General features: G+C 47.7%; 1 protein-coding gene across 3 annotated transcripts in view; it reads right to left on the minus strand.

Moving 5' to 3' along the window:
• LOC126536574 (proton-coupled zinc antiporter SLC30A2-like) overlaps positions 1-25,797 on the minus strand; it is a 99,642-nt gene that overhangs the window by 51,500 nt on the left and 22,345 nt on the right. The window lies entirely within an intron of this gene.

Genomic DNA, 25,797 nt, shown 5'->3' on the forward strand with positions numbered 1-25,797 from the left:
TTGCAAGACTCCATTCCATTCTCAAGAACAGACGCTGCAACGAAAATTCGTGTGCTTGCAAATGAAGCCATCAAAACTTTATGGAACACACCAAGCTTAAAACATACACGTCTACACCGACTGGACCCATCCCTTCGACTTCGACCCCCATCTGGACTCTCTCGACTAGAAACAGCAGTACTTTGCCGACTGTGGCTTGGTGTCGCCTACACAAGATCCTTCGCCTTCCGAGTCGGTATGGACGACAGCGCGGCTTGCAGACACTGCGGCGGCGAGGAGACCATCGAACACGTGCTCTGCCACTGTCCTCAGTACAGCGCGCACCGGCTGTCACTAGCGACCACGTTGGCACGCCTTGACGACAGGCCACTTTCAGAACAGTCAGTTTTGGAATGCCGACGTGAACTGTCGTCGCAGCAAAAGTCGGTCAAGGCTTTGTTGACTTTTCTACGTGACAGCGGCCTATTAGAAAGACTATAATGACCCCATTTCATCCCTTTTCATATTTTTTTTTTCTCACGCTTTTATTTTTGTCACGCTCTTCTTTCCGTCTTTACTACCCCTTTCCCTTCCCCTAGTGCAGGGTAGCAAACCGGAGGTTTTAAGTCTGGTTAACCTCCCTGCCTTTCTCTCATTTGCATATCTCTCTCTCTCTCTCTCGATAGATTGAGGCAAAGAAATCGAGCAACACATGTATGCGCTATCACAGAATTTTTTTTTTATTTTTCACACGTATTCCTTTAACAAAGACTCCACTAACAGTTCTTGACAGTCATGAAGGAAGCTTTGTGGTCGGAGAAATAGACTGATATATGTTCGACTTGGTACACCAATGCTTGATTCTCAAAGACGAGATCTATACAAGTGCCTCGCGAGGTTGTCACAGCCGTGGGACGTGTTACGAGCGAGAGGAACGGGATGTTCTCCCGCATAAGTGTTAGGAAATTGCTGTTTGTCGTTATGTCAACATTAAAGTCCCCCACTACTAACATCGGTGTGGATCGATGGACGGTTAATGCGAGTTGCAGGAAGTGCACGACGTCTTTCGTGAGTACTCCTGGATCATCTCGACGGCGGCGACGGTAAGCTTCTGCTTCGGCGGCACGCACCTCTGGATTCTGACGGCGACGGCGCTGGGCCTCTGCTCTGGCAGCTCGTTTAGCAGCAGCAGCAGCAGCAGCAGCAGCAGACGGAGGACTTCCATCGGTCGTCTCGCTCATGGCTCAGAAAGAACTGGCAGATAATTTCGCAGTGGCGAATGGCAGCGGCAATTTCGGCTCGGGCGGTGCACATATACAGATCCGCCGCCACCGATCTGGCTCTCTGATTGCCACCGCACAGGGCGAACGGCAGCGGCAATTTCGGCTCGGGCGGTGCACATATACAGATCCGCCGCCACCGATCTGGCTCTCTGATTGCCACCGCACAGGGGTTGCATTGGAGGAGGAGCGAAGAAAGGAATTAAGTTCGAGCCGGCGCTTTGACAACCGGAGACTCGCAGGAAGAGGGGGGAGGGGGGCGGCGTGTACACCCAGCGGCAAACGATGGGGGCAGAAGCGCGCGCAGCAAGCGGACAACACGATAAAGGGAGGAGGGAAGAGATAGCAGCGACTGACTGATGCCGCTGACGCCGATAGTGAGTCAACCCCAGCTGCGGAGTTGGTTTCAGGGACAACGCCGCCGATGCCGACACAAACAATATGATACCCTCGCTTCCGCAGCGCTAAGAACCAGGTCTAGCCGTGGGAAGGTGGTCACGTATTCGTCGACGTGCCGGGGCCTACGTGAAATAACCGGCGCGTCGGCAACTGAAGAGCACCCTATCCGCCACACAAGAACAGGGGGGGGGACCCTTTCCTCCTCTTTCTGCATGGCGGCGACGGTGTTCTATGCAGTCACGTTATCTTGACTCTCTAGCGGCGTCAGCGGCATCCAGCGGTATCAGTCGGTCGCTGCTAGCGCTGGGGGGATGAAAGGGGGGCGGAGCTGGTTACGAGGCCGACGACAACGCCGACGACGACGCGAAACCCAGGAACGGACGCCAAAGAGCTGCGCTCTAAAAACTAATTTACGCGGAGTGAGAGATCGGTTTCTAGATTGGATGTGTAACTTCCTTGCAGGCAGAACACAATTCGTAGAAATAAACCAAGTGAGGTCCTTAGTCCTACCGGTGGCTTCAGGAGTACCAGAAGACAGTATTGTGGTGCCGGTGTTATCTTTACGTTCTGTCAACAATCTGCCCTAAAATATCAGTTGCGCGTTATTCGCAAGCGGCCGTCTTTTGTACGAAGAAACAAATTCCCGCGATGACCACGCCACAATAAACACGGCTTTGGAAGCAGTTTTCAGATTGTATACTGCTTGGCAAATGGACACAAATATTAAGAAACCCGTTTTGGTAATTGTAGCCAGAAAAGAAAACACCCATCCGACTTCAAAAATTCTGTTGATTCAATTGCCCTGGCTAAACTTAAGGAGCACAAATACCTTGGAGTAGTATTGGCGCGAGACTTGAGGTGGGATTCTCACATTCAGCTTTTATTAGATCATTCGCTTTAAAGAAATCCCTCTTTTCGAAAAGACACTCGCAAGTAACACCACCGGATACAATGTTACTTGCCTATAACACAGTTATCAGATTCATCCTGTATTATCCCAACGTTATTTGCTTTCGCTTCTCTAAAGATCTAACCAACAAGCTCGAAGAAGTTCGAAGTGTTATACCCCTGTCACACGGGCACCCACGAACTCCGTTTAATTCCTTCGTCCTTACGTCAAGGGAGTTGGGCTCCTCGTTACATGGTCTCCATTGCGCCAAGGAAGTTTAAGAGCACTTCTTGCTGGACAAGTTGCTGGGCAAGCGAGTTCGGCAATGACCATTACGGCTGGATGGAATACTCTCGTTCCCAGATAGCTACAGCTGCGAAGAAAAGCATGCTAATGAAATCGTCGTAACCGGCTCACTCACATGTTTTAGGATTATTATTTTTGCCTTGGTTTATACGCCACGTAATGGAAGTTCGTAATTTATTTTTAAGGATATAGCGCCTGTACCCTCCACACCAATGTTTCGCCATGTCACATGGGGACATGTCGTGCCACCATTTCTTTTTTATCCAATTGGTCACTCATCTGGAAGCAGTTGAGCTCACCGCGAACACACGCAGGATTACACAGCACAGAACCACAACTCGAAGCGCACCGGTCGAACAACGTGACCCACGCTATGGTCCCTAGAATCTAGGTACCGTGCCCACGCTATAGAGGGAGAACCTTTCTAGCCTCTATACCCACGCTGCCCACGCACGAAACCAAGAGCGCAGTGTGGCCAGCATCGCTTTCAACTTCCTTATGCTTGAAAAACAAGTCTTGCGGTCACGTACAGCAAACTTTCTCGCTGTGATTTTGTTATACTACATACTGCGCAAAAAAAAAAAAGAAACTGCCTTTAACGGCGACTTTATAAGTGAGCAGTAGCACGCTAAAGTAAGCGCAGCAGCACCGTTTCTGTCCCATGTGGTGCCCGTCGAAAGCTCGCCCTGTGTCGTGTAGCACGGCCCCAACTCCACTGCCGCAAATATCCATTAGGGAGTTGCATGTCAACGGAGTTCGCGGGTGCGCGTGTGACAGGGGTGTAAGAGTTATTTCCAACAAGTGCAACCCAATAGATTCTCGCAGAGAACCACCACAGAAGGCTCGATTGCTTACCAAAAAAAGATAGGGCGAAATGAACGTGCCTAAGCATTGTGCAGAAATTACAACATAACCAGTTAAATATATACATATCGTTACATAAGAAAATATGAATCATGACCCACACGACAAAGAAAACAGTCCCACGCTCCTATTCCTTATACCCGTTCAACACGAATGCGTTCAAATACAAGTTTGCTTCGTCTATATATATATATATATAATTATTTGGCGACCTGAGAATGGTCCGACTCCCTGCACTGTCGGTAGAGCGTCTTTAAATCATTTCTATTCGATAGTTGAAACTGATTTTCTAGCCTGAGAATTTTAACCTACTCTGTAGGGCTCGTTTCTTCTTTGTTGTCATTTATATCCAGTTCATTACAAGTTAAAGTAAGTGTTTTATCCTTGTTTGTAAATGAGTTAATTGCATGGCTTGCAGGGAAATTGGCGGCCCTTTGCCATGCAATGTTTTCCCGGCTTCATCCTAGTCTCTGTGTTACAGCTTTGACTATCGTATTACTCTCTACATTTACAGAAAACGTTTCTGTTCGTGCCGACTTAACTGCATCGCATATTACAGAATGCTGTCATTGACTTTTTTTTTTTTTTGCTGTTCGTCCTTTTGTTACAATGTGCATTTCAGTGACGAATTCAGTGCCATTCCACTCTGTGAATGTGGACGACCAACGAAGTTGTTTATAGTGATGACTGTATTGATGTAATGTATGGTGCTTACTACATTGATTGAATAAAGACACATACGCGCGACTTGATTCTGCCGTCTATTATTTTATTTTGTTACCATAGTGTTCATCGCTTTATCGTTACTATGACCATGGGTTGAATGACGATGCTAGAAATATTTTTATCAAACGTCAAGTCTATACATGACCTGTGTATAGACACCATTTGGTACCTGTGTATAGCATTGAATACCGAACCTATCCAGCAGGAACGACACTAACCACTTTCCGTCCGGTGTGGTCAGATCGATGTTAAAATCGCCTACAATGACGATCGACGTACAGTCGATAGGAGTGATCCAACCGAACCCGTCGGTCAGGAACATCTCAGTGTTTCCCTTGGACGTAAGCTGGTGGGATGTACACCGTTGAAATGACGCTCCCATCCTCCGTCTGGGCGCCGATCTTCACGGGCACGCTGCTGTTCTTCGCCGGACGGAAGGCGGCTACGCGACGGTCCAGGACCTTCGACCGACGCGCGCTCGGTGTTAGCGGCCTCCCGCCGCCTTCCCGCCCATTCCCGCTTCTGCTCGCGCCGTCGCTTCTGTAGTGCACGCTGCTCTTCCTCGATGAGCACGATACGCGTCCTACCCATAGTACAGCCAGAATGCAAGTGCCGATAACGTCGCTAGGCGACGTTGACGTAACAGTAAAGATAGGCACACATCATTGGACTCTTACAGAATACCTTCCCCCACGCCCCAGATTGCTGTCCTGGTGTATACCACGGAACCGAATAAGCAGAGCTATATCGATTTCTTGGTCTACGCGAACCTCTTCTACGCACGATGAAAAAAAGAAAACGAAACCTAGCCAGACACAGCTTCGCTGTAATAAATGAGTATAGCTAATCAGGAAAATAGAAATCAGGAGCGTCTTACAAATCTCCATTCTTTTGCGTTTCATCGCCCAGGCCCCTGCCTTGCGAAGACGAACAAGCCGGTCCTGGGTCTGACATTGATGAAAGGACGCAGATGCTCGGAACTGGCGCCCGAAGCTTGGGTCTGTCAGCAAACGCGTCGCGATTGGCACGGATGAAAACTTCGGTGTCGAAAACACACTTTCGTCAGGGCACGTACAACAGGGCCCGTGCGGCCGTACGATTCTCAAGTGGTTGGAATGAAGGGCAGGTGGGCGGGCGGGTGGGCGGGGCGGTACCGCCACGGGACGCACAGTAAAAAACAGAACTCAGCAAATGCAACACAATATAATGGAGGACCGAGAGAGCAATCAGCAAGCTTTTCAGGCCAGGTGGAAGCGTACGGAGGTATGTAAACGGCTAGTAGATGCGCCGGCTGCTTCGGCATACAGCTGGACGCTGCGCACGACACTACACACATTGCGCCACTCCGCCGCCGGAAACGAGCGGACGACCCACTGATGGGGGAGGGGGGGGGGGTCGTATTGTGGAGGGACGAGTGTGCGTGTTTGCTTTTTTCACTTCTGCACCAGAGCCCTTGTCGTTTGTGTTCTTCTTCCTAAGTCCTGGTCTTCTGCGCCTTGCCTTTACCTACTTCACTGCGGGCATATAATTTCCCGAGTCCGCTCTCTATACAAACGAGTGAATTGAAGTTTGTTACGCCTGCTTCGTATATAGCACAACCGTAAACACACTGCGAGTTCAAAGCCGCCAACACAGGTACGTAGTATAGCGTCACCGTGCTGGCAGCTGTGCTTTGCTGTGGCCTCTGCGCGCACATGCCACCTACCCTCTCCCCACCCCCTTCTCTCTCTGTCTCCTTGTTATTCGGCATCCGCTGCACACGGCACGCCCCAGAGGTGCCAACACGAGCGCTTTACATGTCACGCAGCCTAGTATTCTTGTTTTGCCTCGTTCGATTTCATTTACTCTTTTGTTGTTAGCTCGCAACAACAACGAAATATGCGAAGGCATAAAAAGGTTCTCGTGTGCGAGGAAAAGAGATAATTAACTTTGATGGCTCAGTAGTTTAAGCACTTAGCATGGGTGAGGGTCAAAATTGGGGATCATAAAATAAAAAGCAAGGAAACATGAACTACACTTTCTTAACCCGCCGGTCAAGCCAGCCACAAGGTCTTATAAAGAGGTCATATATTTCGCCGGGCGTCGGCCTGAGGGGGTGGCGTGGTCCATGGCTCCGGTGAGGTAATGCCGTTGCCGTTGTATCAGCGAGGCAAAGAAATGCGAAGAACTGGAGCAGGATAAAAGGCTCCAGGACTGTTCCTCGAGCAACTTTTTCACGAGCAATTAGCACGTGCATACCGCCATATTATACACCGGCGGCGAAGCCTTCCCATGACCTGTGGTTTCTGCGCGGCTTCAAGCGAGACTTACTATTCCCGGAATCACAGAGAAGGCCAATCATCCGTCGCCTGCTCTGAAGTAACTGACGCTCCTATTAATGCACAAGACGTATGACCGCATCAGTGGCGTAGCTAGGTCGTCTGGTACCCGGGGCCCATAGGTCTTCTGTCACCCCCCCCCCCTTATGTAGTCGAGGAAGGTGAGGATATCGACAATTTCCGGGTTTCAGCCCCAGTAGAGCCGCCTTGGATACCACGCACGTTCCCCGGATCCCCCTCTCCTTCGGGTTCTTTTCCAGAGATCGCGAATGCAGCAAATATACACGCTGTTTTTCCTGCGCCAAATAACACAGGGTGCTGCACTGATAACGTGTGATAAGCCCATGTGCACATCTTCTGCCAGACTGTAAGGGTTGGCAGCCAATACAAATGCGGAAGCGTGGAAAACATGACTCACGTCACAAGTAACAAAAATATCTTTATAATAAAGCTTTAATTACCAATTTTAGCGGCAATGTTGCATTTGCAAAATTGAAGCCCGACATTCATATCTTGCCCAACAACTTCACAAAAATCGTCGTAGGTACTATGGCACGCGGTATTCTGTCTGTGGGCAGCCCTGAACGAAAACGAAAATTAAATTGTTTGTCAGTGACGCTGATCTCCCCACCCTATTATAAAATGCTACCTGCCTCCCCGCTGCGCGGGCGCCAATGCTACGACAATTACGAGTTCTCTTCATTCTGATCAATAAAGCCTTGTTTTCATTTGCTGCTATACGTACAAACGTGATTATCCGAGCTGCGGTACCACCGCAAGATTGGGAACAGAATAGAGCACGCTTCGCGTCGATTCTTGGCGTCACTATAAAAAAAGAAAGAAAAGGCCGCGATGAAGCCCGCACCAGCGAAAGCTTGCACTACTGTTGGTGGTCTGCACTCGCAATGGAGAGGATTAAGGGATCAACCTCACTGGTCCACTATTTCGTATTTCTTTCGCTGCTGCCATATACTGGGTGCCGCCCGCAGTGCCAAAGTACTGTAGGTTGTAGCAACCAAAACGATTTTGTTTAAGAAGTTTTTGTTGAGTTAATATTATGACTTTGAGTCCTCAATTCTCGAATTGAAGTGCTTCCTCTATAAGTACTAACTACGGGATCATTAAGGATATGGTTATTACTTATCTGCCATATTTTTCGCGCTACCGAGTTCCTAGTAATCACAAAAAGACGTAACTTCATAGAATCTCGATCAGGAAATATCCTTACAAAATTCACCTTTTATTTTATAAAATTCTGTGCAGCTGATATAGACACTGTTCTTGTGGCATGAAGTCACACAACAACAACAGTTTTCTGAAACTTTCGAGGGTAAGAAGGAAAGCGTGAACCATAACGGCAGATTTCGCAGCGGCTTCTCGGAGCGAGCGGGAGAGGGGAAGTAAAAGCGAGCCGGACATCGCGGCGGGCCCGCGACTACAGCCTGTCGAGTCAAACGCCGCCAAACTCTTCGGCCGAACCGAGTCCGAAGGCGATCCAGAGAATCCTATTCGCGACTTTTGACGGCCCCACTTATGCAACGTCGCTCTCAACGAACGCTTCGCCGTAAACGCGAGCGCCGGGCCCGCTGGTTGAACGCCCGCTCGCTGCTGTCTTTGTTCGTCTTCGCTGCGCGTTCTGAGCGGAAGAGGGACCCAAGAGCCCAAACGCCTTACAACGCCTCACTGTATGTCTAGCCACTCCTGCTCCCAACATAAACCCACAGCACGAGCGCACTCCACATGAAACGTTCCGCTAAGGCGAGTAGTTTAGTGACCATTTCGCGATTTAAATTTTTTAGCCCGCACATTCGTGCAATTATTTCGTGGGGTGTTGATAGAGCTGCAGTCGACAATTCTGCGGCGCAACGCATCGGGTGCATGAGCTCGGGCTACTGATACCGGAGCATTCTTTGCAATTTGCGCCCAGTCAAGCTGGCGGAAAGAGGGGTGTCTTCAGGCGTATATGACACCCCCCCCCCCCCCCAACTGGCCCCTTGCACCCGGGGCCCACGGCCCCCCGGCCCCCCCTGTTGCTACGCCACTGGACCGCATACATATACAGGCTGCCCCACGTAACTTTAACCAAACATTAAAAATATGCAAATGCCACGTAGCTGCACAGAACCAGCGTAATGTTGTTTGTCGTCGCTTCTAGATATTAAGATCTCTTTTTGCATTCCGCCTAATCGCACAATTATTCTTAGTAATTCAACTTCTCAAATGCTATAATTAGATGAAAAGTGTCAATGATAAAATTGTAGAGCAACACAAACTCCCGATACAGCTTCCTGATGCTCAACTCGAGCTACATAAAAGTGTTTTCCGGGCGGGGAAGAAGCCCGCGAATACACGTAAAACTGCCGCGCGACCGGCCCCTCCGGGCACTCAGGCCACTGCAGTCGTACGTTTAATGCAGTTGCCTAGCTCGACAAACAGTTCTCTGGTATTTGAAAAAAAAGTGAAACAAAGAAAGAACATGGGTATACGACACCGAGAGAAAGGCGGGCGCGACCGGTCGCGTTATGATAAAGTCAACTGCATACACGATTGTATAGCCCATGTGCCAGGCCTTTCGCTAGGCTAGCGTCTCCAGATATTATTAAACTTTCACTGTCCTCTCTCTCTAAACACGTACGCAGACAATTCTTAGTGGTGAAAGAGTCACTGACTTCGACTGCCTGTATCAATGAGTTGAGAAAGTTTACAGAGCCCCTCAGGGCCTTGCGTGTCCAAAGGAGCGCTAGCTGGCCCGAGGATAAAGGCGATGGCAACGAGCATGACGACGAACATGATGACAGCACAATGACCGCGACGTTAGAGCAGCATGATGGTGTCATGACAATGACGCTCCGAAATCATCAAGATTGCTCGGCCGCTGCGGAGCCAGGACAGAACATTGGGTACGGACAAATTTGCCGGTGACTGGGTTAATAAACATTAAAAGGGCATTCTTTTACTTATCCACTGGCCTGAACTTCCTGCGCTGCCTGCAGCGTCTGTCATTGCGGTGCTGATCTCCATCGCTTCCGTCAGGATGGCGCGCAGGTATACCCTCGAAATAACCGCCCTGTCACCAGTATTCCGTTCTAACGAGCTTCGCAATCCTACGTGTGTAGCCCCACGAATGAATGAATGTGCGATGTTTAATTGTGCAAGGGCCAGGCATGGCCAAAGTGCGCCATGCTAGTGTTAATGAGTTCGCGGTGGGCTGATGAGTTCTGCGAGGCTGATGTGACGTGGCTGTAAATGGGGCTAAAATAGTTGCTGTAAATTGCATAAAACCTACGTGTAATAAGATTATGGCATTGACTAGTGACGTGTACTATGAGCATTCAAATGCATTGCTCAAGAATGATGCAATATACAAAATATGTGAGATGCTAAAATTGGCTAGAGCACTACTGCCTCACCAGAGCCCTTGAAGCACAAGGCCCTAGAGGCATGTGCTATACAAAAAAACTATCATAGCGGCATCCTCTGGAAAGAGGATGCGCTACGAACTTAATGGACTTATAACATGTAGCACATCATCATTCAAGAAAGCGAAGACTGCTTTGATCTTAAAAAGCGGTGCTTCACCAAGAACCATAGCCGGATGAAGAGGGACACAATAGCGGTATGCGAGAGAAAAATGTTTCTTCCTGTCTCTTTCGGCTTCCCAGCACTCCAGGAAGACAGGGAGGACGGTCAGCCTCTCACCACATCTATCACAGGTTGGAGGCTCGTTACCAGTCAAGAGAAAGTTATGAGTGCCAAATGTGTGTCCAATTCTGAGTATAGTGAATAGGACATTTGTTCTTCGTGTTTTCGTAGTTGGGGGCCAGAAGCCTAACAGCGGCTTTGCCACGTGAAGCTTATTGCTCGTTTCAGCATTCCACAAGCGTTTCCAGAGGCTTCTCAGTTTGTTTTGTAGTAAAGGTTTCATGTCTGCGGCAGGGACAGCAGCAGAAAGAATACCCCGCGATGCTATTGATTTGGCGATTTCGTCGGCGAGCACATTACCCTTGATTCCTCTATGGCCAGGAACCCAGCATATTACTACACCTCTGTGTGATAAATTAATGTTGCATAAGCGTGAGTAAAGTTCGATAAAAACAGGATTTCTATGCTGCTGTAAAGACATTAACGCTTTTACAAGACTTAACGAATCTGTGAATATGATTTCTTTGTCAAGTTTTAATTTCTTTATATGTTTTACCGCAGACAGTTCTGCATCGGCTTCTGCAGTCAAGGTGCTTGTTAGGGGGTTCGACACGTCAGCAGGGGCGTAGCCAGGGGGGGGGGGGGCTTATGGGGCTTCAGCCCCCCCCCCCGAAATTTTTTCGTGCTGTCCATGCACCGCCGACAAAAGCAACCCCCGGCGCCGGAAATCATTCTGGATTTTGTCTAGAGCGTCTTTTTCACGCTCGAAGAGCCATTTCACCGCGAAAATTGCGAACTCAGGCTGAATTTTGCGGCAACGCCCATGCACTGGGAGTCACATAGCGCAAGCAGCCCCATCAGAGCACAAAGTTTCAAGGGTATTTTCATGGCGAACGGGCTCGCCGCGGCATTTCGCGGAGGCCGCGGAATCTACACTCTATCATGGAATTAACGGAGCGCGTGGATATCAGTTCTGAAACTTTATGGGTATAAAGTTCTCATAAACATCTGATGTGAAAGGTACACTGACATTTCCAAACGTGTGCTTTAGATTTTCACTTGCGGAACTTTGTAAGTTTAATGCTCCCATAAATATTTGACGCCAAAGGTGCATTGACTTTTCCAAAGTCGCACATCGGGCCATGCAACGAGACAAGTCAAATCAACACGCTATCAGACAAGTTGACAAAGCCCGTAGCGAGGCCCGATGAGACGAAGCGTTGTGGTGGTTCATTCGTGCCGTCATGTCACATAAAAAAATATTTTTTTTTCACCTGCGCCAAAGCATCCAGTGAAGACACTAAAGCCAGCCAAAAGCAACTACGTTCTTATTTAGTTTTTTCTACTTTGACTTTTAATCGCGAAGACACATTGAGCCTCTTCATTTTATTTTTTTGTTCTCGCTTCCCTACCCGCGCGCTGCCAGAGCCAGCCAGAGCGCATGCGTTTTTCTCGTGTTGCCCCGACCAGCGCGCGGCGCACTTCGGTGCGCGTTCGGTTTTCTCTGGCTGAGTGTATTTTCGCCTGGCAGAGCTTTGGACGCTTTATAGCTAGCAGACGAGAAAACGAAACAATGGTCGCTAGCCGCCATCACTGTGGGGACTCGGATTGCACCGCGTTCGCTTGAGCGCAACCTCTCCAGAAAGTCTTGTCTCGCCGGTGTAAGATGCCGAGCAGTATGCGCCTGGTTCTTGGTGGACCAAGCGTCACGTGTTTTCTTCGATATTCCTTTAATAGCCATATCAGTTGCCCAAAGTAGGCATTCTATTGTGACCAACATACTTTGCGTTTTTTTTTTCATTACGGTGCCCCCGCACCACAAAACGAAAAAAGAAGCGTTGTTGCGGTGCAGCGAATTGTCGCACGGTGAAAGTGCTATTTTGTTATTTCTCTTGCGGAAAAATGGGCCATGGGACGCTTAAGCTGCCGGATACTCTTATTATATTATTACGATAGCAATTATATGGACACTCTAGGCGCATTCATCTGTCGCCGTCGCCATCATGTTCCGCATAAAGTCTAAGTGCGATAACATCGTAACCCCGCGCCGCAAGCTGTATGTGCGAGTGAAAGCGTGTGGGGGGTGGGGGGAAATGGGTGAGCCGACGATAGTGGCTCAGTCTTGTGGGCGCAAGGGAGAAAAGTGAGCAGCAAGCGCGCCGCCTTCCGTCGCGCGCGATACATCGGGGGGAGTGGATGGAATGGGGGCAGGATCTAGGATTGTGTGAATCTGTGATTGCGCAACATGTTTATTTGCCTTATTTGACGCATTATATACCGTGACTTTTTCTTAGATACGTAGATTTATTGGAGACTTACTTATACGTATGTTCAAATATGTTATTGCGAAGTTTTGTGTATACGTGCAGTGAACTTCGTTTCCAGTGGCACTTTTTGCCCTTTCTCAAGCTGTATCTTCGCATTTGTATATTCCATTGCTTCTTCGCATTTCTAATCTAGCAGGGCGAGTCAAATGAAAGTGAGCCTACCCACCCTGCGCAATTATGGTTCTGTTCATTATCTGCAAGGCCTGCGCGTAGCACACAGGCATCTCTCATTTACAAAAGTGACACGCAGGTGTGAGGATAAATGTTCTTTAATGCTCTCATACACTGGGTTGAACATGGTTGCGTGCCGTAATAGACTCTCCAGAAGTTGAGCAGCGTGGTGCCGTCAGGTTTTGACAGCTGAAGGTGTTTCCCAAAAAGAAATTAGTCACCGTATGGCTGCCGTGTACATGGAACATTGCATTTCATTGGCCACTGTGAAGCGTTGGAACAAACGGTTCAAAGAAGGACGTGAAATTTGTAAAGACGACCCCAGACCGGGCCAAAGCCATCGTGCAATCACCCCTAACAAAATTGCAAAAGTTGATGAGCTGATGAGACAAGAACGGAGGATAAGCATCGATGAACTGGCAGAACGTGTGAACATCAGTCACGGTTTGGTTCACGCCATAATTCATGAACATCTCGGTTATCGGTTCTTGTGTGCGCAATGGATGCACAAGATTTTGAACCACCGCCAGAATACGGAGAAGATCAGTGCTGTGTTTACTCATCTGATCCGGTATCACAATGAAGGTGATGATTTCTGGTCTGCAATTGTGATCGGAGATGAACCATCATGCCACTACTAAGAGCCTGAAACACGACAGCAAAGCTTACAATGGAAACATTCAAATTCACCTTCCCCAAAGAAAGCAAAGGCCGTCATTTCTACCAGTAAGGTGTTGTTGACTTATTTTTCGATCGTCGGGGGCCATTACTGATAGTATTTGCTAAATCTTGAGAGACTATCAATTGTTTCCGATATTGTGAAATGCCCGATCGGCTGCGTGTCGCAATCAAGAACAAACTACGTGGAAAATTGACGAATGGGGTCATCTTGTTCCACGACAATGCCCGTTCCCACGTCGCTGATGTGGTTAATACAAAACTGGCAAAGTTCAAGCGGGAAACGCTGCAACATCCGCCACACAGCTCAGACCTGTCGCCTTGCGACTTCCACATTTTGGGGCAACCGAAAAAACAGCTCAAGGGAACCAGATTCGTCTCGGACGATGTCGTGGAAGTCAGTTGCAGACGTTTTGAAGGAGCGACCCAAGGAGCTTTATGAGACGGGAATTGCGCGACTCTTTAGTCATCGGGACAAATGTCTAAATGCTCATGGGGGCTACTTTTAATTAAAGTACCCCGTTTGTTATATATTCGCATTAGCTCACTTTCATTTGACTCGCCCTCGTATATTCTGCAGAACTCATGATGCTTTTTATACGTGGTCTCTGTTGCGACTATAATTTCGGTGCAATTACTCACGATACACGACCGGTGACAGCTGCTGCTGCGTAATACACTGGAACAATTGGAAGCGTCATTGAGATTTTTCACTGGCTGTTGCATATGTACAAGAATGTAAACAAGGATCTTGAATGACAAAGTGTCATTAACATATTTGTCCTCAACTTGTTCATCTTATGGCCTTGACATTTTTCATATCAGCGGCATGCACTGCTTTGCTGGCTTCGAACTGATGTAGTTCTAAAGTTCGTGTGATATTATCTTTACTTATTAAATAGACGAAATACATGGAAGCATTGACATCAGTTATGTTGGGCACAATTTTTGGCACATACGAGTATATTCTTCTATGAAAAAATACATATGTTACTTGTATTGACAGTGCGTAGCGTTCAACAATTAGTTGGCAGCATCTTTGGCAATGGCAATGCAGTTATTATTTGTGTATTTGATCCCTAGGCAAATTGTTTAAGAGAAAGCTTTAGCTCGGGCCCAACTCCGACGTGGCCTATTCAGATACATGTAAAACGCAGAAACGGTTGTCTGAGATAACTCCTAAATCGCTTTTAATGAAATTTGTTGCATTTGAGAGAGTATGTTAAATTCTAGTGTCTGTTGGTAGCGGAATTTCGATTTAGGGCCTGAACTCTGTTTAAAATATTTAGAAAAATTCGAAAGTGCGAAAAAAATAGAAGCACGAAGTTTAAATAATAGCTATGCATCAAGAACAGATATCGCGTTTCTGTAAACGGCATCCATTACACCATTCAAAGCGGACAAATTCGATATGTAAATGTGTATCTTACGTGAATTGGTTATGTCATGTATACCATTCAAAGCGGACAAATTCGATATGTCAATGTGTATCTTACGTGAATTGGTTATGTTATGTACAAGGGTTCTGCATAAGCCATATTTCCATAATACTTAATTTTTTTGAGACTCATGTGTAACATATCAATTTTGTCCGCTGTAGATGTACTATTATGTGCAATTCACAGAATTGTGATATCAATTATCCTTGCTGATTTACAGAGTTGTATACTTGTTTCGTTTTCTGAAAATTTTCGATTTTTGCCACTTTTCAATAAAATATTGACAACCTAAATCGAAAATTCGAAACAAGCAGTCACTAGAATTTAAGTTTTTCTTTTAAATGCAACAAACCTCGTCAAATTCGGAGCAGTGGTTGCCGAGAAAAACGAATTCTCCTCATACATGTATTTAGATAGGAGCATCCGACCTAATGTTTCCTCTTAAGGAGGCGGTCCACCTGCACCTGCAGTTTCAGTTCGGGAACTTCGTGAGTTCAATGTTCTTATGAATATTTGACGTCAAAAGTGCATTGACTTTTCTAATGTCCTGCATCGTACCGTACAACGAGGCAAGCCAAATCAACACACTATCAGACAAGCTCACAAAGCGCGCAGCGAGGTCCGATGAGACGAAGCGTTATGGTGGTTTATTTGTGCCGTCCTGTCACAAAAGAATATGAACATTTTTTTCACCTGCGCCAAAGCATCCATGTCAAGACACTAAAGCCAGGTGTCTACATTCTCATTCATTTTTTTTTCTATTTTGACTTTTATTCGCGAGGACACATTGAGTCTCTTCAATTTTCTTGTTCTCGCTACCCGCGGGCTGCCAGAGCCATCCAGAGCGCATGCGTTTTTCTCGCGTTGCCTCACCACCGCGCGGTGAACTTCGATGCGCGTTCGTTTTTCTCTGGCCGAGTGAATTTTCGCCTGGCAGAGTTTTCGACGCTTTCTAGCTAGCAGACCAGTAAACAAACAATGGTCGATCGCTCGCCGGTATCACTGCGAGGACTCGACGGATTGCAACGCGTTCGCTTGAGCGCAACCTTTCCGGCAAGTCTTGTATCGCCGGCGTATACTTTGCAGAACTCCTTTTTTATATGTTCTCTTTGTTTCGACTATATATATAATTTCGGTGCAATTACAATACACGACCGGTGACAGCTGCTCCTGCGCAATACATTGTAACAAAGGACATCGTCATTGAGGTTTTTCACTGGCCGTTCAATATGTACCAAAATGTAAACAAGGCTCTTGAATGAAAAAGTTTCATTAAAATATTTCTTCTCAACATTTTTCATACCAGCGGCATGCACTCCTTTGCTGGTTTCAAACTGATATAGTTCTAAAGTTCGTGTGATATTTTCTTATTAGACAGAAAACATGGAAGCATTGATATCAGTTATTTCGGACACTATATTGAGAAATACGAGTATATTATTTTACGGAAAAATACATATTTTACTTGTCCTGATAGTGCGTAGCGTTCAAGAATTCGTTTGCACCATATTTAACAATGACAATGTAGTTGTTATTCATGTATTTGATCCCTTGACAAATTCCTTGAAGAGGCCCAGCTGCAACGTGAGCCACTACTGAACGAAATTTCTGGCTACGCCACTGTACGCCAGCATGTGATTTTGACGCGTCTGTGTGAAATTCGGGGCAGGAGTACTTCGATTGAAGCTCACGGAAATGCCTAGCAATTTTAAGCTCAGCAGCGTGCTTTATGTCCTCTATAAAGGATACATCACATTCTATCACCTGCCACTCCCAGGCCGGTAATAGCTTAGCTGGAGGCATTAGGTGATGTTCGAGAATTGGGGCATCCATTTCTTCGCTAAGTTCTCTCGCACGCAGTGAGAAAGGTAGTCTCACAGAGGATCTATTACGTAAAAATGTTGCATACGTCAAGTCGTGAACAGTTGTGGAACACGGATGTTCCTGATTACAGTGTACTTTTAGAAAATAGGTGAAGCTGATGTATGTTCTCTAAAAATGGAGCGACCACTCATCTGACTATTGTATAGGCTTTCGACAGGGCTTGTTCTAAATGCACCAGTGGCCAGACGGATACCCAGATGGTGCATGGACAGGATCTAGCATCTATAGCGCCCTCGGGGCGGCAGAGTGATATACCACGGCACCATAGCCCAATCGTGATCGAATTAAGCTCCTGTAAAGATTCAACAAACACTTTCTGCCGCTACCCCATGTTGTGTGGGATAGGATTTTAAGTAAGTTCTTTGTTTTTAGACATCTTGCTTTAAGATATTTAATGTGTGGAATGAAAGTAAGCCTGGAGTCAAGTATAACACCTAGAAACTTGCGCTCTTTGTTCACAGGTATTTGTTGCCCATAGATTTGGACAGTGGGATCTGCAGCAATACCTTTCTTCCTGATGAAGAGAAAGCAAGAACTTTTGTCGGGGTTCACTTTGAACCCGTTTTCGTCCGCCCACTTAGCGACTTTTCTCAGGTACTGTTGTACTTGTCTCTCACAGACTGTTAAACTGCAGGATTTGAAAATTATATGTATGTAGTCTACGTAGACGGAATAAAGAATAGCTGGTGGTAATGAGGCACGGATAAAGAGTGCGCAGCTGAGTATGCCTCCCTGGCGTACCCCAGTTTCCTGTATAAATGGGCACGACAGCGCATTACCTATATTCACCCGGAATGTACGGTTGTGTCGGTAGCTTTCTATAGTCTTTAACATACTGCGGCGGATGCCCAGCGTGGACAGGTCGCGCATGATTCCGTAACGCGAAGTTGTATCGTACGCCTTTTCCATATCGAGAAACACGGATAAGAAGGACTGTTTACGTACGAAGGCGTCGCGGATGTTTGCTTCAATGGGCACCAAATGGTCGGTTGTGGACCGTCCTTCTCTAAAACCGCACTGATATAGATCAATAAGTTTGTTTGACTCAAGGAAGTGTAAAAGGCGACGGTTTACCATTATTTCAAAAAGTTTGCATATGGAACTTGTGAGGGCGATTGGGTGGTAGTTTGTTGCTAATGTGGGGTCTTTCCCTTGTTTCAGAATCGGAAGGACAATGGATTCTTTCCATGCAGTAGTAAGGTACCCGGCAGCCCATACAGCACTGAAAAGTGAGAGTAGCGTTAATTAAGTATCGCTGTGGAGATGTTTAAGCATGTCGTACATGATCCTGTCAAGTCCAGGTGCAGAGTTCTGACATGCAGCCAAGGAGGCTGTCAACTCGGCAATGTTAAAAGGCAGGTTATAAGATTCGTCCTGTCTGCATTTGCGGTTGATGGCCTCGCGTTCTGTTATTTGTTTGTGCTTTAGGAATGCCTCGGAATAATGATAAGAACTGTAAACGCGCTCAAAATGTTCCCCAAGAGGGTCAACTTGATCTTTCAAGTTGTTCCCTCCATCGTTTACTAGGGGCGACGGATTAATTTCTTGTCCCTTTAGCTTTCTAAGCCCGTCCCATACTTTTGCCTCTTGGGTATGTGAATTTATAGCTGAACGAAACCTCTCCCAGCTTGCCCTTTTCGTCTGTCGTCGCGTTCTTCTTCCCTTGGAGTTAACCTGTTTAAATTCTAATAAATTTTCGCCCGTAGGGCATCCACGTAGTTTGCTCCAAGCTTTATTTTGTCTCCTCCGTGCCTCCCTACAATCGTCAATCCAGCAGCGGACCCGTCTTTTCAATGAAGTGCCACTTGTTTGAGGGATGAGGGATACAGCATGATCTATACTAAAATTACTTATAAAATCTGGTGATATGTAGGTGGATTCCTTAAAACATTTCTAATTAGCCTCGGCTAGTTTCCAGCGAGGCACAGGTGGAGGGGAGTCATGTGATTTACTAGGTTTAGGGTTACTGGAAAGTGATCACTTCCAAATGGGTATTTTATTACACACCACTCTAAATCCGGGAAGAAGAGCCGATAGACAGGTCTACTGACGAGTATGAATTACGATGTGCATTATAATACGTCGGTTCTTTCTTATTGAAGAGGCACGCACTGGAGGTTAAAAGGAATATGTTCAATAAGTCGACCTCTCGCGTCGCATCGCGAGTCTCCCCACATCGTGCTATGAGCGTTAAAATCTCCCACGAATATGTAAAGCTCGGGAAGCTGATCAATGAACTGATCAATGAGGTTATGAAAGTGTTTTTTCGAGAAGCTAGTTCGGGTGTATATGAATGGAACATACAACTACCAATTCATTAAGAAGAATGGCCCGAACTTCAACTGCCTGAAGGAACGTGTTAAGGGCGACGGGCCGACAAGTGACAGACTTGATGGCTACTATTGCGACACCGCCAGAGGCGGTAGCCTCGTCGCAGTCTTTCCGGAAGACGGTCTAATTACGAAGGAAAGTAGTGTTAGTAGGTTTCTGATGTGTCTTGAACACACAGCAGCTATGGGTTGTGTTTGTCTAGTAGTTCTGTAATGTCGTCGAAATTATGAACTCCTCGGACATCCCACTGTAGTATCTGTCTCCATTGTGATAAATGTGTTCTGTGCTATGCGTTTAAGAGACGAGGATTAGCTCACGTGCCCTTTCCAGGCACCGTGACGCGCGGTTCGTCTTTTTTTTTTTTTTTTATTGAGCGATCGCGAGAATCTCGCCGCTCCTTAGGCGATTACGGCGCCGTCTCGCTGGTAGTTGCGTCCATCGCCTCTTGCGAAGCGCTGGACACGCGCTCTTCCGAACGCTGAGTTTGACGTGAAGGCCTCGACAAGTTCGACGAGACGTTTCAGGCCACCTGCCCGGAAGTCGATGGCCCCTTCTGCTGGTGTGGCGGAGCAGCGCTAGCTGCAACCGCCGGGTGGGGGGAAGGGGGGAGGGGGGGGGGGACGATGGCGTCACTGCCGACTCACTGCGTGTGGGCCGAACAGCCGCCGGAAGCTGTTGTGTCGCTGCCCCCTGAAGCATCCCATGGGCAAAGATGTTCTGTGGCAGATATAATACCCGTCTGCATGCCTCCTTGAAACTTGTGTTTCGTTTTACTTCAATTGTCACAATTTCCTTTCTTCCAAAATGGGTACGGCCGCGAGTATGCGGCGTGCTCCCCATCACAGTTTACACAGTGGAGAGTGCTCTCACGAGATTCAGAGGTATGGTCATGGGCACTGCATTTCGCACAGGTTTGGCGGCCTCGGCAGATCTGTGAACTGTGACCGAAGCGCTGGTATTTGAAACATTGCAAGGGATTTGGCACATATGGCCGAACACCAAGCCTGATGTACGCGACCTTGATGGACTCGGGCAAAACACTTGTGCCAAAAGTAAGTAACAGGTGTTGGTCTGGATTTATTTATTGTCATGCCACATCTTAATTCGTTTTACGCTGATGACGTTCTATTCACTGAAGCCCTCCAGGGAGTTCCGCTTCAGTCAGCTCCAAGAGAGACTACGCCACGGGTGGTATTCATAGTACGGTGCGAGGTTACTGTTACTTGGGTGTCCCCAATTGGCACTCGTTTCGGCAGTTTCTCATATTGCTTCTGGCCGCTGAGCTCCAAGAGGAGATCACCGCTTGCCATCCTCGACGCCTTATAACCTGAACCAAAAACGCCAGTCAAAGATTTTGGTACAAGGAATGGTTAAATGGTTCGCACCGGTTTGTCGGATTTTTCCGAGTGAATTGCATGAAAATGGGGGAAGTTGTGAACTTGGCGTCCGAAAAACTGAGACATCTTCGGTGTGCCCTCGTTTCTGAGGGCGATCAGGGAGTTTAAGAAAAGCATTCTCCATAAGTATTGATGGGGTTTTCGGCAGCGATGCCAACCACCCACCATGCAGCCCAACAGGGGGACGTGACAGAAGTTCCTTCAAGGGAAGCCCTACCTACGCCTGCCGTACATCGCTGCTATAACCAAATGCAGCATAACCAGGACTGGCTAGCCGCACAAGGTTAACCGTTGCCGCCGGGGGACTCGGAAGTGATAAGAAGTGAAGAGAGGACAGGGAATATTAAAAGTGAGAGAAAAAGACGAAGATTGAAGAGGAGGACAGGAAAAGGCGACTGCCGACTTCCTCCAGGCGGGTCAATCTGGAGGTGCCGTCTATGGGAAGCCGAGGCCAAAGGGGTCTATTGCCTCCACCGGGGGAACTTAAGGGTCCAAACACCCGGCATCGGCTCAACCCACAGGATCCCCTTTACCCAGACACGGCTAAGCCGCGCACGGCTACGCGCGGGAAGGTCCAACCCTCGTGTGCTCGCGTATGTGGTGTCGCAACACACCAAACGCCTGCTGACGCAGACGCCCCTGCGGGGTGTGTGACCCCACGAAGGGCTGGCGACAACAAAGAACACCTGTGCTTCAAAAAGGATCGATTTCCGCTTCAAGTTGAAAGCCACGACCCTGAACCGACACGTTGTAACAGCGATGAGGTTAACGAGGCTGATGACGCTGTTGTGCTTGGCTTGTTGCGACAATAAAATGCCCAATGTAGGAGAAATGTGGCTTAGTAAAACGTTTCCTTGGTCGAGTTGGTTCACGATGAAGTAGGATAACACAGCAGCGCGGAATAAACAAGGCCGAGACGAGTCCACAGAAGTGACGCTTAATTTCTTGATTCTCGGCCTCGTTCAATCCACGCTGCTGTGTTATCCTACTTTGTTGCAAACCAACTCGCCCACAAATTTTTTTATCTTAACTTTGTGAAGACACTGTGGTAGATTCGACATTACCTGAAAAAAAAATAGGGAAAGAAAACAAAAGCCTCGGCTCACATTTCTCACACCGTCAACAGCGCGATAGCAGAATCTCCAACTATATTAAGCTGGCCAGGCCGTAAGTACATTTAATTAAGTTCCATATCTCAAAACTACCCAATTAGCTGCCCCTTTTAACAGCGTTTACCTCAAATCCACACTCGTTCTGCTAGTCTGAACAGGGCAATCCGAACGAATTATGCGCTTTGGACGATGGCCTGACAGACTTAAAATTTCAATCGTTTACTTCATCCACTTGAAGATGAAAACTGGCGGCCCTTTATACGAACTGTGTGTCGCCTTCAATGCCAATGTTATACTTATCCCCAAAAAGGGAGATATTAAAGAAGTGAAAAATTATAGGCCCATTAGCTACTTCCATTACTATATAAAGTATTCACCAAGATAACTTCCAATAGAGTAACTGCAACACTGGACTTTGGTCAAATAAGGGAACAGGCTGCCTTGAGGAAGGAGCACTCCACAATGAATCGCATCCATGTCATCAATCAGGTAATCGAGAAATCCGTAGAGTACAATCAGCCTCTCTATATGGCTTTCATATATTGCGAAAAGGCATTTGATTAAGTAGAGATACCAGCATTCATAGAGACATTATGTATTCAAGGAATACAGGACGCTTACGTAAATATCTTGGAAGATATCTACAGAGATTCCACAGCTACCTTAATTCTCCACGAGTAGGAAGATAACCATAAAGAAAGGGGTCAGACAAGGAGACACGATCTCTCCAATGCTATTCATTGTGTGCCTGGAAGAAGTATTCAAGCTATTGAACTGGAAATGCTTAGGAATGAGGATCAACGGCGAATATCTCTGCAACCTTCAGTTTGCAGATGACATTGTCCTGTTCAGCAACACTGGGGACGAGTTACACAACAAATGATGGAGGTCCTTAACAGAGATACTGCAACAGTTTTGCTGAAGATTAATATGCAGAAGGCAAAGATAATGATGAATAGCCGGGCAAGGGAACACGAATTCAGGATCGCCAGTCAATGTCTAGAGTCGGTAAAGGAGTACGTTTACCTAGGTCAATTAATCACACGGAACCCTGATAATGAGAAGGAAATTCATAGAAGAATAAAAATGGGTAGGATCGCATACGGCAAACATTGTCAGCTCCTGACTGGAAGCTTACCATTGATTGTACACCATTACCAGGTGTACAAACAGAGCATTCTGCCGGTGCTAACATATGGAGTAGAAACTTGGAGATTGACAAAGAAGCCCGAGAACAAGCGAAGGACCGCGCAAAGAGCGATGGAACGAAGAATGTTAGGCGTACGGTTAAAAGACAAAAATAGAGCGGTGTGGATAAGAGAGCGAAGAGGGATAGCCGATATTCTAACTGATATTAAGAAAAAAATGGAGCTGGGCAGGTTATGTAATGCGTGGGTTGGATAACCGGTGGACCATTAGGGTTGCATAATGGGTGCCAAGACAAAGGAAACGAAGTCGAGGACGCCAGAAGACTAGGTCGTGCAATGAAATTAGGAAATTTGCAGGCGCTAGTTGGAATCGGTTGGCGCAGGGCAGGGGTAATTGGAGGTCGCAGGGAGAGGCCTTCGTCCTGCATTGGACATAAAATATGATGATGACTTCATCCAGAATCACGCTGCCTATTGCACATTTCACTCATAGAGAGAGAAGTCGGGGCAATCCAGCAGCTAGATTTTTGGTAACGTCCATATGAGGCCGGGGAATACCATTGTAAATTAACTTTTTTAATGCAAGCTTCTCTGTTAGCCATACCTTGAGGGGCCTGGCCTAGGAGGGCATGCGTGTGTATTTCTCGCCGAGTAGAAAGCGGCACTGTCGCGAGGCAAACAAGTCTGTTTGTATAGATGGCTTGCGCTGACGTCATCGTCACTGTCATGCTGGTGCACAGGCACAGTGATAAGCTGAGTCCGTGACGTCGCGGGAAAGCTACCAATATGATGGCTTGCACTGACATCATCATAGCCGCCACGCAGGTGTGACGTGACTGTGATAAGCTGGGTCCGTGACGTCAGGTGAAAGGTTTCGATACCACTCGATATTATGGCCCTAACAGAAGGGTCGGTGATCAGATCAGTGCTCTACGGAATGGCGCAGCGAAGCAGCAAGCGGTACCTGACTGCAACAACTGCACACCTGCAGCTCTCCATGCCGCTATGACGTACATCACCGAAGAGCCAACAGAGAAGTGGGTCGTATTTTGCTATTCTAATGCAGCTCTTCACAGTATCAAGTCTGCATTACAACACAGAACTTACGAGCAGATGATATCTGACATCAGGGAAGTGCACCACCATTCTCTGGAAAGAGGGCACCACATTATATTACAATGAATTTCTGCTCACTGTGGCATCGTCGGCAACAATCTAGCTGACAAGGGTGCCCGGTCTGCCCACGAAGATACCCAGACGCGTCCAACACCTTTGGTGAGGTCAGGCGCTGCCAGGGAGCTTCACCTACTTGCACGCAAGAAGTCATAAGATCTCTGGAGTTCAAGTGCCTTCAATTGCAGATTACGTAAACTGGACCCCACGCTACGGCTACAACTGCCATCTAGCCTTTCCCGCGGCGAAACAACCTTGCTGTGCCGCTTGTGCCTGGGAGTGGCGTTCACGAACGCGTACTCCTATCGTTTGGGAATGGCCGAGAGCCCGATGTGCGACTCCTGTGGGCGCGAGGAAACCATCGAGCACCTATTGTGTAGCTGCCCTCGCTACGATGTCCAACACCTCTCTCTGCGGGCAACTTTACACCGACCGAACTCGAAACCATTCACCGAGTGAAAGATACTCGGACCGTGGCCACACCCGTCACTGGCTCGAAAAGCGATTCGTGCACTAGTGCAATAATTGAAGTGCGCCGGCTCAAGAGACCCTTTATAGTGTGCCTGTGTATAGCGTCCCTCCCACACGCACTCAGTGCATACTCTCTCCCTTTCTTCCTCTTTCTATTCCTTTTTCCCACACCCGCAGTGTAGGGTAGCAAACCGGATGCTCTTCTGGTTGACCTCCCTGCCTTTCCTACCTTTGTCTTTTCTCTGTCTTCAAGCACATTAATTCCTTCATTGAAACGAAGCTTTCTTTGACTACATCGCCGCGGTTTGGCGTGACTGCTATGTCGGTTCCTCGCCGGGTAAACTATGTGGATCACGGTGGTGGTGGTGATAAACTTTATTAAAAGGGGGAAGGGTAAAGAGGGACGTGGCTGAGGGTTAGGGCTCAAGTAAGGCCCTGGGCCTGCTTGGCCTTTTCCGCCCAGTCCACCAGTTCAAGTTGTCGGTCGACGTCCCCGGAACTGAGCCAGGCTGTCCAGTCAGTCTCGCTGCTGACGGGGGGATGAGAGAACGGGAGCGAGGTGCATTCCCACATTATGTGTGTTAGTGTTCCCGTTTCTGAACAGAGCCTACATTTGTCGCTTTCCCTGCCCCCTGTGATTTTGTTAATGTATTTTGGGTGTGGGTATGTATTTGTCTGAAGTCGCCGAAACGCGACCGCTTGCGTTTTGTCGAGTTGCTTGGCCGGCGGTGGAAGCGCGCGACGCCTCAAGCGATACCGATGAGCTATTTCATAATAAGTCTCGCAGGGTTCCTCGTGTCTCTCCTCCTCATTCACGCCGTCCGCATCCGCGGACGAGGCTCGGCGCAGGCAGTGCAATAGTAAATGGGCCATGTCTCGGAGGCACAGCAATGGCAGTCTGTGCCGATCTCCGAGACTAATCCACAGTTACGTGTATCACGTGTGTCGCGAAAACGTGGACAAAGATGAGGCTACAAAAAAAAAAAACATTGCGGAAGTGTGTCATTTGCACCTTGCGTCGTGGGGCCGAAGCGCATTCTCAGAGCCAAGAAAAAGCGCCTTGCCGAGCAGGAACGTGCTCGCCTGTGCTTCAAAACGCGGTTCGGAACACGATGTGTCACGTGAGCGGTACCGCGAAGGCACATGACGCAGTTGACGCAAGCGATGGGAGAACGTGGGCAGTTAGCTGCGCGGAGTTGAAAATAGAATTGCAAGCATCGTGTGTACTTGCCTAGAATTTATTTCTATGTTTCAAAAGTGCTT

Source organism: Dermacentor andersoni, chromosome 4, assembly GCF_023375885.2.
Source record: "Dermacentor andersoni chromosome 4, qqDerAnde1_hic_scaffold, whole genome shotgun sequence".
Classification (NCBI taxonomy): domain Eukaryota; kingdom Metazoa; phylum Arthropoda; class Arachnida; order Ixodida; family Ixodidae; genus Dermacentor; species Dermacentor andersoni.